Genomic DNA, 15076 nt, shown 5'->3' on the forward strand with positions numbered 1-15076 from the left:
CACAAACACACTGTCCTCCTAGTCAGGACCTCAACCCAACATCAAATCACTCTCACTGGGGTTTTTATTAGCCTGGCAGCAAACCTTGCTTAGCTACAGAGCCAGCTCCTGGGTCATGAGGTCCAGCTGTCAAGGTGGGGCTTTGGAATATCAAAGTTTGCAGTGTGGTCTTGTGTGCCTGAATCCTACCTGAAGAGTGACAAGCAGAGCTCATGTGGGATGTGAGAGCAGGAGAAAAGTCCCTTGTACTGGAGGAACCACAGCCCACAGCACCACCTCACACTCACAGCACCACCTTGATCACTGTCCCTTGTCCTCACGCCCAGTCCCCATGTGTAGCCATGATATTTTCTGAAAAAATCCTTTCCTTAGGATTTTTCCTCCTGAGAAGCTGAGAGGCCTCAGGAACAAAATGTAAACATTGATTATCTGCTGCTGTGGAATGCAACAGGTGCATCTGTGATTGGTCTCATGTGGTTGTTTCTAATTAATGGCCAATCACAGTCAGCTGGCTCAGACTCTCTGTCCAAGACACAAGCTTTTATCATTCTTCCTTTTTATTCTATTCTTAGCTAGCCTTCTGATGAAATCTTTCTTCTATTCTTTTAGTATAGTTTTAATATAATATATATCATAAAATAATAAATCAAGCCTTCTGAAACATGGAGTCAGATCCTCATCTCTTCCCTCATCCTCGGACCCTGCAAACACGGTCACAGCCATGCAGGCCAGTGCCACAGCTCCTCCCTGCCTGGATCCATCCCTGCTGTGAGCATCTCCTAAGGAGTGCAGCATCCAGATCAACAATGATGGCTTTGGAAAGAGACAGGTTCCTGCAGACAGCAATTCACAGCCTTGAGAGCAGCCTCCTGCAGAGATGTTCCTTTGCCTTGCACCTGGGGACTGTGCTTGCAGTTGTTTCCCTCAGTTAAGAGCTCATATTACACAGCTAAATCAGGATCTGTGGCTTGTAATGCAGATTTTATCTCCTAAACCTTGCCTTTAGGGCCATGAGGACGCCTCAGGAGCAGGCCACCAGTGGCAAACTACACATTTCCTCCACGCACAAAGACCCTTCCTCCATCAAAATTCTCTCCCTTAGAGAAGTTTCAGCCAGGCAAAACTTCACCCCAGGCAGCCCTGGGGAGGCCAGGAAGTTCTGCAAATACAATATGTTGGGATTAACAGCCATGCTCGTCAATAACAGGTAATGTGACCTGACAGGTATTGATTGGGCAGCACGGTGTCACATTTGCTCTGGTTGTAGGTCACCCAGGCACAAACACTTCACATAATTGTGTCCCAGCTGAGCACCCTGAGCACAGGGCATCCCTTCTGGGTCACTCCTCTGCCTCCCTGGCCTGCTCTCATCCCTGCCAAGAGATCACCTTCATTAGTGTTCAGCACTAATGACATTCCTGTTGATGGCTGGGGCAGGGAAATTGGCATTTTTCAAAGTACAATCATAAGGTTGTGTGTCTGTTTTTAGCCCACCTCCACATCTTCCCCTCCCCTCTTGCCCAAACCCATTTTACATTTGCTCTGCTTGTGGGAAAATGGGAAATGAGCTGGGGACAAAGGGGAGCTGCAACAGCTGAGGTGAGTGTGCTTGGGAAGGATATGGGATGGGAAAAGTCTTAGGCCAGTAGGGCTGAAATATATGAATTTTAGGGTTAGAGTGGTGAGAAGGGAGGGTGGTGGGACAGGACACACTATGGGATGTCCCTGCCAGGATGTTCTTTGAGATCAAGGATACGTAGATGTCCTCAATCCCTCCAGCTCTCCACCCCTCCAAACATCCATCCCTGCAGCTCTACACTCCTACATCCCACCACCCTTCCATCCATCACCCTTCTATCCCTCCTCCATCCTTGGGAGGATGTGGCAGCCATCTTTGTCCTTGGGTGTGTGTGGCAGCCATCTTAACATCTTCAGTGTTGTGCTTTTTATAAGCTACAAGAATGTAAAATTTAGTGGGTGATTGGTTGATGATTTATCATCATGGTTTGTATTTTTGTTTGTTTTTTTGGGGGCGTTAGTTCTGGGGTTAATTCTATGTCTGTTTGGGGGTGGTCGTGGGGTGATGATGATGGTTGATTGTTGGTTTTTATATCAGGAAATATAGAGGAAGGTTAATTGAAAGTGTATTGATGACAAGTGATTTGGATAATGTAGGGATATATGGTTTAATTATTTGACAAAAAAAAACAAGATAAAAAAATTGGATGCGTAAAATGGAATTTAAATACTAGTTCCTAGTAAATGATAAAATAATTAATATGTCCGGCAATGATTACACTATCTGTTACACTCACACAGGGGAATGATGTCCCACTGCCCCACAAGGAGCAGTGAGATGTCCCACAAAGAACACTGAGATCTCCGTCTTCCCACTATTTTTAACCTGCAGCAAGAGAAGAGTGCTGAAAACCTCCCATGCTGTGGTTTCACCCTTGGGTGAAGGCTCTGCCTGTGCACCTACCCCCACTGCTGGGGCAGATGTCGGGAATGAGATCTCAGTTTGGTATTTCTATTAAACCACCTTGCTGTGTCAATTTTTTCTCCTTTTTCACTCCCCTCTCTCCAACCACAACAACCTTCAAGCCAGCTTGTGAGGGAAGAGGAACTCATGTTGACTTTTTCTCTTTTTCTTTTCTTTCTCTTGTGGTTCCTCAAATGATTAATAGAGAATGTGGGACTTGTGCACTTCCCACTTAGGAGAAACCGAAATAAGACATGGGGAAATTCTTTGAGTTCCATCTTGCAAAGTTAACCAGATAATCCCAGAAACTGCATCCTGGATCTGTCTCCTGAGTAAAGAGAAATAGACATTCACCTCCATTGGAAGAGGCAGTGCTTTGTACAGCAATAACAATAAGACAACAATTTTTTTCCCCAGTGGTTTAAAGGCAGCCAGAAAACAGGAAGAATTTTTTATGACAAGTTTTGCAGAGAAATGTAGTGGTTTAAGGTTTGCTTTTACAATGCCAGGGAGCAGGGGGAGATGGTGGAAAGCAGTAATTTGAAATATTTCAAACCACTCAGACATTGTTTAGCTCATATCTAACCTTCCTGAAGCACTGTAGATGCCCATGGAAAGGAGAGGAAAATACAGCCTGGGCTGCTATGCAAAGAAACCTGGTGTTTTACAGTCTGGTCTTCTGTTCCACGTCCCCAAGATGTGAGCTCCAGGGATGGGAATGGGTCCTGCTGGAGCTACTGGGCCCTGGGACCATCAAAAATCATCATTAGGGCTTAGTGGTAACAAGGTCATGTTCTCAATACCTGGTTTTGGTGTTATGCCTGATCCAAATCTTGTGTCAAAACACAGAAACCAGGAGACCAAAAAGTCACAATTTCTCCTGATACCTCCTTGCTTTAATGGTGCACATGAGAGCTGCTCTCAATTTTCTTAGGGCATTTTATGGCATCATCCTTTGGTGGACTTGGTTGGGTAAAAGGTTGGACTCGATGATCTTAGAGGTCTTTCCCAGCCTTGGTGATTCTGTTTTTTCTATAATCATAAGGCTGAAGAAAAGACCCATTAAAATTGTGATTTTTGGATTGCAGACAGTGAGCAGCTCATTAGCATCCTCGTTAAACTCGCTGTTGGGTAGTGATATTAATATGAGTGATTAACAACATTATGGATATTTTAACATTGGAAATTAAAAAATGAGTCATTGGTCATTTCCCAGACTGCAAGGTTGCTTCAAGTTTAGAAACTTGTATATTCAGGCTTTTAAGATTTTTTTCTGCCCAACAGGCCTCAACAACGTTGCTTAAAAAATTGAAAGAAAGAATTCCAGGATCTGGGCAATGGAAAAAAAGAAACAAAAAAGAAAAACCAAGAGATGACAGCCTGGGAGCCTTGAATCCTGCCATGGCAAAGATCAAAACACTGGATTCCCATACTGCAATCTTGATTACAGGATGCTCCAGTGGTTTATTTTGCCTTGCAGAATGTTTGCTGAAGGGAGCAGAGTTTCTCATGGATGTGTCCCAGAGCTCTGTGTGTGTGTGTTGCATGTTGGAGAGGCAGCTCAGTGTTTTTACCTGCTGTGTTTGGCTTGTGTAAAAACAAAGGGAAACCAGCAGCATCGTGTAAGGCTCAGGAGCAAATGGTAAAATTAAAATGCAAAGACTTGTTTTGGGATAAGGCTGTGGGACTGAGCTGAAATCTGCTACACACGTTGCTTTAATCTTAACCTTTTGTAATTCTGGATGGGATCAGAGAGCAAAGCTGGTGACTTCACTATGTGTTTGCAGGTCAGGCTGTGGGGAAAAGTCCCTTCTATTTTTTTGATGCCAAGGAAAAAGAGCATCAGCCTACACTCAGGACAGGAAGAGATCTCTCTGTTCTGATATGCAGGAGGAACCACTTCCCTCTAATGGGTCTCTCAGCACAGAAATGGGATAGGGACAGTGGCACAAGCAGGGTGAGCACCTGGACACAGGGCTGGTGGGATGGGTGGTGGCACTGGGGCCTCACAAGTGACCCAGAAGCACCAGCACAGCTGATGGGAACTGCTGAGCTGCTTGCATGTGGGATGAAAATTTTGGGTTCTGAGGGGGCCCTGTTTGGCATCTCAGCCTCAGCAAGAGACAAATAACCCTCAGAACATGCTGAGTGATAGGGAATAAGAAACCCTGAAGGCGTGTGCCTTTCAGAGGTGTGTGCAGCCCTGCACAAAGCACTGCAGACCCCACTGCCCCTTTTCCTGGCCTACATCACCCCTCAGGGCTCCCAGCCTAAAAACCCAAAATGTGCAGCACAATGAAAGCAGAAAATAATGGGGGAAGGGAGGGGATATCTTACAACCTACAAAACTTAGCATCAGTGCCAAGAATGAATGACTCTGCGATGGATGGATGGATGGATGGATGGATGGATGGATGGATGGATGGATGGATGGATGGATGGATGGATGGGATAGACGGATGGATGGGCTGGATTCAAGAGACTAAGCCTTTGAACTGATTTGGGTTTTGATACACATAATGTATGGCCAGGTCCCCAGTTAAATTCAAGTGTACCTTTTGTCATATGGCTTTGAAAACATCCCGATCCTTCTCATTATAGACACACAGAGACACACACACACACATATATATATATATATATATATAAATAAAGCAAATTATATTTGGGGAAAAAAATTCTCTGAGGTTGCATTACCCCAGAAGTGCCATATCAGGGGTTGATAATCAGCCATTTAGGTGTGCATTCGGAAGATCATCAGGACTGGAGCAGCCTTGGCACTTCCTTCAGTGACCTCATGGTTCTGGGCCCTGCACAAGCATAATCTGGAGGAGACCCTCACTGTTCCTCATTAAAGGGAAATTGTACTAACCCAGCTTTTATACAGAAAGTAAAGGAACAAGACAATTTTTACTGTTGATGCGTGTCTCTTTGTTGCGATAGCTACTGCAAACTTGTATGTTTCATTAAAACACATTGAAGAAAGGATGTCAGCCTTATGTGACCTACCAGAGCTGGGAGCTAGGGCCAGGATTAGGACTCCAGTTCTCAGCTCCCAGTGCTGGATTCTCCTTATTAAATGACACCTCATCATTACAATAATGAGATCATCCCTGTTATTTAATTACATTCTCCTTGTTGCTGCAAATCCTCAGTGTGGCAATCCAAGCACTTGCTTTCTAAGGTTAGCAGGAACACAGAGATTCTTTTCCTGCCTTGCAAGTGATGTGTATCACTTGCATCTGGCCTGACATCAGCCTTTTCCTGCTGTGGCCCTGGAGAAGCTGAACTCACAAGCGTGCCTGTGCTCTGAGCAGTGACGCTGCCAGCACTCACCTCCCTGCTCAAACATTCAGATGCGAGTTTGTAAACCTGTGGGATTCCTCAAAGGCTGCTCACACCAGGGAAGTGAAGAATATACATGATCAAGGCTTCTGGGGCTACAAGCCATTTCCTTGTTGCAATGATGTTGCTTTTTAGGGTGTAAGCCAGGAGGAGGTTCCCTGCTGCTGAGGGGTGATGGGATCTGACTCTTTGTCCAGCTCTCCTTGGCATTGTACAAGAGACACTCTTGTCTCCATCCTATTAAATCACAGCTCCTGAGAGGGAGCAGCTGTTACCTTTGGGAAGACCTGTTGCTTCTTGTGCTTGTGCTGCTGTGGCAGAGCCAGGGCAGCTTTTATTACACATCATTAACTCCTGATACGTGGGGGTAAACTAGGGGTCAAAGGGGAGGATTTATTAGCAAAAATCTTGTATACAGGGCTAAACTTCATTTAAGGACCAGGCACGGAGGTGGCAGCAGCAGCAGCAGCATCACCACGGAAGGACCACACATTAATCACCACCAGTAAAAATTATTCCACGTAAAGAAGAGCACTGGAGGAGAAAAGCCTGGGATGACTTCTTGGGTGATGGCTCCAGGCTGCTCCCAGTTCTGCCTGCAATTCCCCAGCTCTCCCAGGGGTGGCTGGGGCTGCATTTTTGGCAGCCTCTGTGGCCCTGGGCGAGACTGGAGATGGCAGAGTTTCTGGGTGTGAGGAGCAGGCAGCGGTGCGAGTCACGGCTCGTGTGTGCATCACTCCCTGCCGCGGCTCCTGCCAGCCCTGGCTACCAGGGCTACCAGCACTTCCCAGCACGACTCCTGCTTGTCTTGGCACTGTCCCCTTGGGTATGTTGGCATGCCCAGGTGGGCAGTCCAGGTTCTGAGGAGTGTGTGTGATTTACATGCTGAACGTTTTGGCCAAGGAAGAATTTAATCCCAACTTGGGAAGATCTACAAGTTTATGTCTTAACTGCACAAACATTCTTTAATAACTTCTTTCACTTCTCATATCTCAGGAAATTGGGTCTCGTCTCACTTTTACATTCATTTTCAAGATGTGTTTAGCTAGGTTGCCTGAGAGATAAACAAGCAAAGCTTCTTCCTCATTCCAGGTGCTCGTTTTCCATCTCTGCCAGTCCTGGCTGGACAGTGGTGCTTGGTATGCCTGAGCAGATGCCCCAACTTCTCTCTCCCCCAGCCTTTCACCACTTCATTACAACTTTGCTCCATGGTGTCAGAAAGGAGCCAATAGCTCCCCAGGGCAGGGCTGTGTATCTCAGCAGACTGGGAGGGTCTAGCATACTTCTCAGTGTTGGAATAATTAACAATTAAGTCCTTAATTAATAGCACACATGTATTTCCACCGGCATCTGAAGCACTTTTCAGAGGCTGGGTGAGTAAAGGTTCCTCTCATATTTAAATCTAGAGTAATAATGCTTGAAGAAAAAAATCAGAGGCAATCCCTCCTACATCCCTGAAAGATGGGGAGACTTCTGTTAGACAGACAGATGCTGCCTTTCCTCCCAACATCTGGAGAAGGCAGCTTTGATGCTGATGGTGGGAAATGTTCTTGGCTTGCTCTGGCTGGATGAGAAACCACTGCTATCTGAGACAGCCACTTTGCCATGTCTGTACTCCCACCAGCCCCTGGGACTGCAAGAAACCATCAACTGGGAGAGAAAAGCAACTCAGCAACTGCATTAGGATGTGCAATGGGGGAAAATATCCTGTTAGTATTCCCAGTAAATATGCAATTGTTCCAATTGCTCAGCTCCTTTGCTTTGTCTCATCAGCACATGAACTTGTGCCCTTGGATGAGTTTGAGCAGTGATGTTAAACTCCTATAAAACATGAAATTGAGGATGGAAAATACCCTGCTTCTATTTATTATAATGCAACTCCTGCAGAAATCCATTTTAATGCCCCTCTCCCCCTTTTCCAGAATGGGGAGAAGGGAAGAGGGATTTTACACACACACAAGTGCAAAGCCAGCCTTTTACACAAGTGGGGTGCTCAGATTGTATGCAAAAAAAAATTCCCTGTTTTGCTAAAAACATCATCTCCCACTAGAAATCAAAGGCAAAAATAGTTTGGTGGAAAATTTCCAGCCAGCCCAAGTGCCAGTTCCCAAACCTGAGTTTAGCTATCCTATGTGGGACAGATAAACCCATCAGATAATATGGCCATGTACTGCCTCAGACAAACAGGTTGACTCAAAGTCCAGAGTTTAAAATGTGTTTGGCTTCAGTGCAATAAAATCAAGAGGGAAACAAGAAACCTGAAGCAGCACTGCCATCGTTAACCCGTGGTGCTGCTGCCATGAATGTCATATTTGTGTGCCTGGAGTGCAACTGAGCTCCTCAGGGTGGTCTTTTATGTACCTGTAAAGCAGTGTCTACACGTACAGCACTCTGTAAATAAATAATGCACTGCAATAACCCTAAATAAAATAGGCTGGATGTTGGGGCAATTTGGCTGTTCAGCTGGATTGCTGCTGACAATTCAGAGGGCTGATTTATGGCTTTGAGGTCATTCTGGGAAATATTACACCATGGTTTTGTCATCCTGTTGCCATGTTTTTCTGGTTATTTATGTATTTTTATGTTGAGCAAAGCAAGCACCATTCCATTATGCTACAGACTTGAAGTCAGAGGAGAGCATCACAGTCTTCTTTGTGCTGCAGCTGTTTCTTGCCAAACCAGAGGTTTTCCATTTGTGGTCTGTGAGCAATGGCGGGTGTAAAGGCAATTTCAGAAGGGTCTGTAAAAGGATTTATATTCCAAGAGATCTCCACAGGCTTCTGGCTTCAACAACATCTCAGAAAATATTGAAACCTATTTTGAAGGTGTCGAGGAGCAGGGCCCTCCTTGTGTTCATCACCACCATCTGTTTGCATCTTGCTTTCCCCTTGGATCTCTTTCTCTCCAGACCTCTGGATTTCATTTTGGCTTTGTCTGTTCAACAGCAGAGCACTGTGCTGAGACCTGCTCTGGTGAGGTGGTTTGCAGCCTGCAGCATTGGGATGCCTGGTGGGACAGTGATTATTACTGAGGTTTTCACTATATCCTCACCATATTTCCCACTATCAAGAGGGAAATTAAAGGAAATTCCTTGAAGATCTTGGGGTGGACTCCATGAGGGAGGCTTAAAAGCCCAACAGTCTCTGCCAATGTGGTTCCCCTTCCTGTTCCCACATTTAATGATTTATTTTTTTAAATCGTGGAAGGAATAGTTTGGGTTGGAATGGACTTTTATGACTGTCTTTTCCCAACTTTCCTCTCTGGTAAACAGGGACATCTCAGCTAGACCAGGTTGCTCAGAGCACTGTCCAAACCAGCCTTGAATGTTTCCAAGGTTGGGGCATCCACCAGCTCTCTGGTGCCAGTGTTTTACCACCTTAACTGTAAAAAAACTTCTCGTTTGAATTTTCTCTCCTTCATTTTCAGACCATTACTCTTCAGACCATTACCCTCGGAGTTCTATCACTCCAAGCCCTACTAAAAAGTTTTTCCCCACGTTTCTTCTATACCCCCTATAAGTCATGAAAGGTTTCAGTAAGGCCTTCCCAGAGCTTTCACTTCTCCACAGGTTGTGAGCAAGGCATGCTGAGACCAGGCACCTGTAATACTGTAAAATCATTGCAACCATCAGCATTTCCCATCACTCCTGCCTTTAGGGGTTCAATTTTATTAGGTAAAGCTCTGGAGTAGATCTGAAGATGGAGAATTTAACCTGGACTTGTGGATTGGGATCACAGCTGGGCTGTCACAGTGAGGGAGAAGAACTGGGTGAAGAAGCAGGTTGAAAAGCATCATTGGGCACCCATTTAGGCAGCAGTGGCTGAAACCTCAGTAAGCTCTGCCCAGGTTGCTGTCACTGGACACCAAACTGATCAGTAGTCAGTGGGCTGCAGGGAGTGATTCATTGTGGCCTGAAGAAGATTAATCATGCCCTACACCTCTGCTTCTGCCCACTGACCATGGGAACCTTGAGCATAGCTGAGAACATGTCTGGACTTAGATGGGACAAATACCATCCTCACTGACTCTTCTAACCTCAGGTTCACGCCTATCACATCAGCTGGTCCCAAGAAAATCCATCCTCAGACCCTGAAGACCTCTTGCCTCCACTCCTCTTCTCGAAGGGCTCTGAGAGCCAGCCAAAACTTCATTCCTGAGACAATTAGGAGAAGGCTTCTGATTTCCATTTATGTCTCACTTTTGTTTTGCTAGGCAGAGCAAACCAAACAACTTTAGTCTCCTGTCACCAGACACTGCAGCCAGCTTTCCGCTGCACCTGCTCCGGTATAAAGTTGCATAGTGACAATTCCCCATCAGCAGTGATGTTTGGAGATCTCTATCAAGGCAGGTGTTCAGCAAATGGCCCCTTTGTAGGGGGGGTACCCCACTCTGCTAATTGCCAGCACAAGAGCCATAGGACACGCTGACACCAGGCTTTGCAGCCTAAGGCTCTTCATGGGGTGACTGTAATCTTCTCCTGCACCTGTAAATGTGATTTAAGAATGTTATCAGGCAACTACACAAACTGGGCGCAGTACAAAATATTTCTGCTCACTAAACGAACTGGGCAGGGGGCACTTTGTGCTGCCTTTTCAGTGGTGTGGGTGAGCAAAATCATCACAAGTAGAGTGATAGCAAACACCAGACAGACCTGTGCTCCTGCTATCTGCTATATCAGCAAGTATGGAGCTGGAAACTGGAGATGAACAGCAGGCCGAGACTGATTTGTGAAGGAGGTGGAGGTTTAATGTGTTTGGTCTTCCTACCGCACTCTCTTCTAAGTGGAGAAGGTTCTTCTCACTGTGCTCCTTTCTGGCACTACTGAGACTCCATTTAACTGAAGTTTGCCTTTATCACATGAGTTATAGTATCATCTATGACAGATTATAAAATGTCTTCTGGAAATTAGTTTATCCCACCACTACTTCCCTGCTGCATTTCACCATTAGGAAGGTTCATCATAACAGGCATTAGCAAAACAACAGGCAGGCAGAAATCTGCCTCCTTAGGTAGAATGACTTTTCCCTTCCCACCTCCCCTCCCAGACCATTCAGCTACATTAAAAAAAAAACACGTCTGAGCTTTGCAGCTTGACTTTCATGTTTTCTCACAACCAAGGAGCTGAAAGGCCTTGGTTTAGACAAGAAAATGAATATGAAAAAGTAGTTCCTTGGGCAAGAGGAGATTTGCAGTCTTTGTCACCTCGCGGGCCACGTTCATTTGTTACTGATGAGAAAAATCATCCGCTGGATGAGGGGAAGAGATGATCCCCAGCCAGCTTCCGCTTGATTGCTGCTGCCAGGCATCTGCAGGAGATGTTTTTTTGCTGGAAGCCAAATGGGTGCCATAGATAAGCTTTCTCAAAGGCCTGTCCCTCTCAGATCGTGCTCTTCCACTGGTGGTGTGCTGTAAAATAAGCGCGGGCCATGTGCGCGGAGCCCGGCTCCCGGACGTGGAATTCCTGGTCCTCGCCAACTTTCCCCTAAAGCTTCGTTATTCCAATAAATCACAGAGCTGAGTTATGGGGCTCTGTTTGGTGGGGGCTGCTTTTAATTGCAGTTTTAGGAACTGTGGGAAAGCAGAATTAATGCCATATGTTTTTTAGGCTTTCGGACCAGTCGCGAGGTCTCGCTTTCAGTTTTGGCTGGGGTTCAAACATCGCAGCGAACTTTCAGGTTCCTCTGTGTCAAGCCACAGCGAGAAGGGGGGAAGGGCAGGAGGGGAGATGGTGGCAGGGTGAGGGAGGGTGCTGCTGTGTGGTGCTGTGCTGCTGGCCTGGAGAGGCAGACAGGAAGGAGAGAGCACTTCCAGAGGCAAGGAGAGCACTCCAGGTAAAATCCATCTGCTCCTGACCCTCAGCATGGACAAACGAGGCTGAAACTTGTGACAAAGGGGAACCTGATGAGAAGGGGTATGAAAGACAGAGTGCTGTGGTCTTTTCTATGGACACTGTCTTCCCTCACACTCCTTCTCTCACTGATTTTCCATCCCTCAAAGCCCCCAGTGCTGAGGCACATGGTGCCTTCACTCCTCTCCCTACTGATGTCAGGCTGCACTGTGGACCTGCATTTATAAACTATGAACTTGGAGGTAGTTCAAGTAGCTTACAGAATCACAGAATCACAGAATCACAGAATCACAGAATAATGAGGTTGGAAGAGACCTCTAAGACCATAAAGTCCAACCTATGCCCCAATACCTCAACCTGACTATAGCACCAAGTGCCATGTCCAGTCATTTTTTAAACACACCCAGAGATGGTGATTCTACTGCCTCCCTGGGAAGAGCATTCCAGTACGTTATTATTCTTTTGGTGAAAATTTTTTTCCTAATATCCAACCTACACCTTCCCTGACATAGCTGGGGACTGTGTCCTCTGGTTCTGTCAGTGCTGCCTGGTGGGAGAGACCAGCCCCACCTGTCTGCAGCCTCCCTTCAGGAAGGTGTAGAGAGCAATAAGGTCACCTCTAAGCCTCCTTTTCTCCAGGCTAAACAGCCCCAGTTCCTTCAAACTTTCCTCACAGGGTTTGTGTTCCAAGCCCCTCACCAGCCTTGTTGCCTCCTCTGGACGTGCTCAAGCATCTCAACATCCTTCCTTACATACCACAGGACTGATTTTGTGAACGCAGGTAAACCCCTAGGATGATGGTGGGGCAAATGTCACAAGAGAGCCAGGCCCCCTCCAGCTGTGTGAATCCTCCTGGTCCCAGCCCCTGTGCCCACTGTCTCTGGCTCTTGGTAGTTTTTGTGTGAGTCCAGTTGCTCTCTGTTCAGTGAGGATGTGATCATGCCCAGCACTCCAGGTCAGCACCCGACTCATCACAGTCTCTATCTGATAAGATTTTGTAGACTCTTATCAAAATCTTATCTATCTGATAAGATTTTGTACACACTTAGCCACGGCCATTTGAAGATCCTCCCAACACACTCCTGAGGCTGAAAAGGGGTTGTTTTGCCTTTTCTCATGCAAATCAGCTGACCCCTTAGAAGTGATGAAGCCTTTACCCTCTGAAAGCCTGGTCCATGGGTTCCTTGGAACATCCTTGCCCTCCAAATCTCACCAGGGCTGCATAGAGCATTTGCTTCGCCAGACACAGAAATAAGAGCGCTCTGAGAAAACAAAAAATACAGCATTTTGTAAGCTCTGGGCTTGTGGGAACTGAGGCAGGTGAGAGGCTGAATGGTGAGCAAGGTCCCAGCTGAGCCCAAAAGACATGGAGGCAGCCCTATTTTCCCTGCTGCTGCTGGGACATTTGATGTTGGAACACAATCATGAACATGCTTTTCTTTCTTTCTTTCTTTCTCTTTTCTTTCTTTCTTTCTTTCTTTCTTTCTTTCTTTCTTTCTTTCTTTCTTTCTTTCTTTCTTTCTTTCTTTCTTTCTTTCTTTCTTTCTTTCTTTCTTTTCTTCCTTCCTTCCTTCCTTCCTTCCTTCCTTCCTTCCTTCCTTCCTTCCTTCCTTCCTTCCTTCCTTCCTTCCTTCCTTCCTTCCTTCCTTCCTTCCTTCCTTCCTTCCTTCCTTCCTTCCTTCCTTCTCTTTCTTTTCTTCCTTTTCTTTCTTTTCTTTCTTTCTCTTGTCCAGGTGGGAACCCATCCAGCACGTGTGACTTTGCAACCAGTTGTTTGGAGCACGACTAATTAGTCATCAATGGTAAATAACAAAAGGATGACTCCAGGCCGAGCCAGAGGTAAATAATTAGTTACATCGTTTGCTAAATGGTATGAGGAAGGAGGGATCTGTCAGATGACTCAGCTCTGATGAGGAGGAAAAAATGTGTAACGTCACAGTGAATATATGGATTTTCCAGGTCTGAGGATGATGTTGCCCAACGTAGATGTTGTCAGCAGTGTTACCAAAACAGCTCGCTATGAAATTTATCCAGCAACCGAAAAGCATCTGCCTGTAATAACAGAAGAGTTGTGATGTGCATTAAAAAGGGTCTGAGGGATTGTTTCTACCAGCTCTGAGTAGGTGTAAATACCTGATTGCTTCTAGGTCTTGCCAACTATTTGAAGTGATGTAATCTTTGTAGAAAAATAAAGACCTCACATCAAAGAGATGCTTAACATTGTTTTTGACAAAATCACTATCTTAAAATGCATACACATGAGGACAAAAATGTTCATGAAAAGCTTTCAGTGAAACATTTCAGCAGGTTCCATTTTCTCAGTTTCACTTCAGCAATGTTAAAATGTTTTGGCGACATAGAGAGATCTTCTTCCAACTTGTTTTGAATCATTTTGCATCGCATCGCAATGTTAATTGAAATATTTTCAATGTGTGTTATATTTTATTGTGCTGGGATTTATGCTGCACCTCTCTTTGTTATGCTTAGTTTTGACTTTATCAAAGTGAACTGTTTCAGTTGTATCAGACCAAATGGCTTTTACATTAGTTCTCCATCAAACATTTCTAAATTTTATGGGTTTTTTTTCAGATTTGTAATCATAAATTGGAAGCAAATTTGTGTGTTTCATGAAGGACAAAAATTCTAATATCCAGCCAAGTCTGTCTGTGTGTTTGAAAGGAAATTGTGTTTTCTGGGCATTAAATCAGCAACTTTGGAGAGCTGGTGTGTCTCCCAGCTTCACCAACACCCTGGACATGTCATTAGGGCTTGACTACATGAGAAAAGTGCCTGTAACAGGTATCCATGATCACCCAGAGCACATTCACTCCATATGAAGGATTAATTCTTCTCTGCAGTAGATCTCCAGCCTATATCACTCACCCTAAACTCGAGGTTTCACCCTGTGTGAAATGTCAGTTGAGGTCAGATGAATCTTCCTCCATGCTGGCTTTGAGAGAAGCCCAAGGTGAGCCCCCAGCTGAAGATGTCCAGCATTCCTGTAATTAATCCCCCTGCTGGAGCCTGGTGCAGTGCATTTTGGCCCAGCCTCAGACAGCTCACACCCATGCACAAAGGTTTTGGTGACACTGGGGCCAATGTGTCTGCAGGGTTGCAGCCTCTGTGGGGCCGAGAGAGGCTGCAGACTGCACCCCAGACAGCATTGAGGGCTTGAAGCAAAGCACCACTTCCAGCATTTGGTCTGGACATGGTTTAAAGCTCTAAAAGTGGCATTGAGTTTTAAATTCCCACCAAAATTTAACTCCCCAGACACCTCCCTACACAAAAAAATCCATCAATCTACCAGTCCATCCTATTTGTCAGCTGTAAATTGAGGATTATGCTAAAGCTTCTGGTCTCAGATTGGTGTATCCAGGTATATCAGGAGCATCTCTTTCCTT

The sequence above is a fragment of the Camarhynchus parvulus genome, chromosome 2, assembly GCF_901933205.1.
Source record: "Camarhynchus parvulus chromosome 2, STF_HiC, whole genome shotgun sequence".
Lineage (NCBI taxonomy): Eukaryota > Metazoa > Chordata > Aves > Passeriformes > Thraupidae > Camarhynchus > Camarhynchus parvulus.